The following is a 3,086-nucleotide window of genomic DNA, read 5'->3' on the forward strand; positions in this document are numbered from 1 at the left end:
CGAGCGATGAACATGAACAAGCCACATAGCGAGAGATTATCGTAGAAATAGTATGAACACATAACATATATGCTATGAACACGTGGTACAATTAAAGAAAAAAACTATTAATACAAAATGAAATATAAAAAACATAACATATCGTAATGAACATAATTCGTTTTTCTAATAAAAATATTAATCTATTACCAAGACATTCGCTTTGGTTAATTTCTTCACTTCCCGAACTCGAACTCMWATTGTCATCATCAACCATTTTAATTTTCTCACTGTTGTCGATTTCTTTTCCATTGCGTTTATCCATATTAGTTTGATCGATAACGAAAATTTTATTACAGTTTTTCCTATGCGAATTAAAAACTCATAAAACAATGAACATGGAAAATCAAGATTAAAAAATATATTTTATATATATATATATATATATATATTAATATTATAAATGCATATGTAAATTGATTTGATGATTTATAACTCCCCATTAATTGTTTGGGAGTTACATATCAAATCAATTTACTGAAATACCCTTGTAATTAACTTGTGAATATGACATAAACCTACTAGAAGAATGTAATTTGATTGGTTGATATGGTTTGCAAAGTTAATACAAAATTGTTGGTTAATATTTGATCTTCCCTCTAATATTTACCCGCGCTGCATCGCGCAGGTACACCACTAGTATATATATATATATATATATATATATACTAGTGGTGTACCTGCGTGATGTAGCGCGGGTAAATCACATTCTGAAACATTAATTTGGCCTCCAATCATGAGTTTTTGTGGTTATTTTGCAATTCAACTAATATATAAAGTTGAAGGTTCATACGGTGTATTAGCAAGATCGAATTAAAAAATAATTGCACACGTATTGGGTTTCTGAACCCATCTACTCAGAATTCAATACAAAACTTGAAATTCTTGACTGAACAAAGAAAAACAATCATTTTGAATTTGAATTGAGAAAATAAAAGTTGAAGAAGGTGTATAGAAAACTATAATGAAAAAGCGTCTGAAATGGAATTAATATGATAGTCATGGGCATGAGTTTATGTTTCTTTGACATCTAGCTAAAATGCTGCTTTTATGAATGGTTACCAGAATATGACAGATGGAAATTAAGATGAAAAAGATGAAATAATCAAGCAATGCAAATAATAAATCAATCAGGCGGATTACAACTACCATAGGTAAACGTAGAGAAGTAATCCCCCAGGAAAGATAAAATATGTTAATTGAGACCTCTAAATAATAACAAGTTAATTGAGAAAAAAAAATGGAAGAAGTTTGCAGAAGGAAGAGTGGATTTTTCATTTATTTATTAAATTTAATATATAATTTTAAGTAAGATGAGGGGGCATGAAAATAAGCAAAAGTTTAGTCAGGACAAAATCCAACTACTTATTAGGAACGATTTTCATTTCATCCTTTCTTTCTTTCATATCAAGAAGAAGAAGTAGCAGCAACAACAATCTGCAAAGATTATTGGGTATAGATGGGAAGTAATTAGCAAATTGGCAAAACTTCTAAAAACACTCAACAATGAAGGAGTCAAACTACTATYATCGAAATYGGAAAAATTAATATATCTCACTAACCCATGATTAAAATTTCAAGCAAAARCAACAAACAAAAACATAAAATTTCAATCACCAAATCAATAATAAACAAAACATCAGTTGGAATTTTATCACCGTTAAAGAAAAWGACTGCAACTCTCTCAACCATCCCCTAAATATATATAAAAATGTATATGTTACATCCAATCATATGGATGAATGGGTGTCCACATGACAAGTGCACTTATGGAGAATAATAAGGAGACTTAAAAGTTGAATCCTACATGCACTTATGGAGAATAATATTAAGAAGCTAGCTATGATTGCAGAACAACATTAAGAAGCCAGCTAGCATGAGGCTGAAGTTCATCCCAGTGATGGATATGTTTGCAACGATTGAAAACCAGAGAAGTTCCCACAATCGAAGTGGATTTCTTTTCTTTATTAGGCAGAAATCTAGAGTTCATACAAGGAAAAACATATACCTTAACATGTACAAGGCTGATGAGGACTGAAGGAGACATTCAAAAGCATGAGATGTACAATCTACAACTCCCAGAGCTTTAGCATGTTATTAGGGTGGTGATGGTGGAGAGAGAGCAGAGAGTGGTGCTTGCTAATCAGCTCAACCCAGAGACAGATCCAAATTTGTACAAATTATGTCCAGACATAGAAACATAATAAAATCCATTATAGTTCCACAAATCTTTCTTTTTATAAGAAAATGATATACCTAAAGTTGATTGAAAAGTGTCGCTGCCTCATATCTTGGTGTTTTGCAAGTTTAGAATTGTATGTCTAAAACAGAAAAGCATGTAAGAATGTGTTAGGAGAACAAATAAATATTTGTGCATAAAAACGAAGCAAGTCTATTGGATTATTTCATAAGCAGCAAAGAAAGTTTCTTTTAGTATACAACAAATAAAAAGAAACAAAAACACATACTTATTCTTCAATGCAGGTGGTTTTTCCGCAAGGATATAACACTAATTATATATACAAATACCATCTAATTCATAGTGATTAGTACCCTTTATGGCATATGTTTTATTAGATCTCTGTGTACTTAAGCAGGGATTTATATATGTACACATATAAACAGATTACACCAAAAAAAAAAAATTTACATCATAAACAGATTTACATATATACACACATATAAACTGATTTTTGTATTTAGTTGCCCTTGGTCTTTACAGATGCCTCTCTGAGAGAGAAATTAGCAAAGATTATTGGGTAAAATTTCTTCAAAATAATGCAAGAGATGAAAGCAGCTACTGATGTGGCTGCAGAAGCTGCTAGTAGTTATGCTTTCCAAGGGCCAGTGCAGGTGGAATCAGTTACTCATCATGAACAAAAGGTAACATGTTTTGGTTTTTTATAAAGCTGCTAGTAACTATGTTGCTTATACTACGTAGTTTCAACAGCAGGCAGCAGGCAGCAGGCAGCAGGCAGCAGGCACATGCCATCACCATTCTCTGTGTGTGTGTCTGTGTCCGTGTTGTGCTGCTACCATTTGTAAAT

This window comes from Cynara cardunculus (genome assembly GCF_001531365.2).
Source record: "Cynara cardunculus var. scolymus isolate 2C chromosome LG 12, CcrdV1, whole genome shotgun sequence".
Classification (NCBI taxonomy): Eukaryota; Viridiplantae; Streptophyta; class Magnoliopsida; order Asterales; family Asteraceae; genus Cynara; species Cynara cardunculus.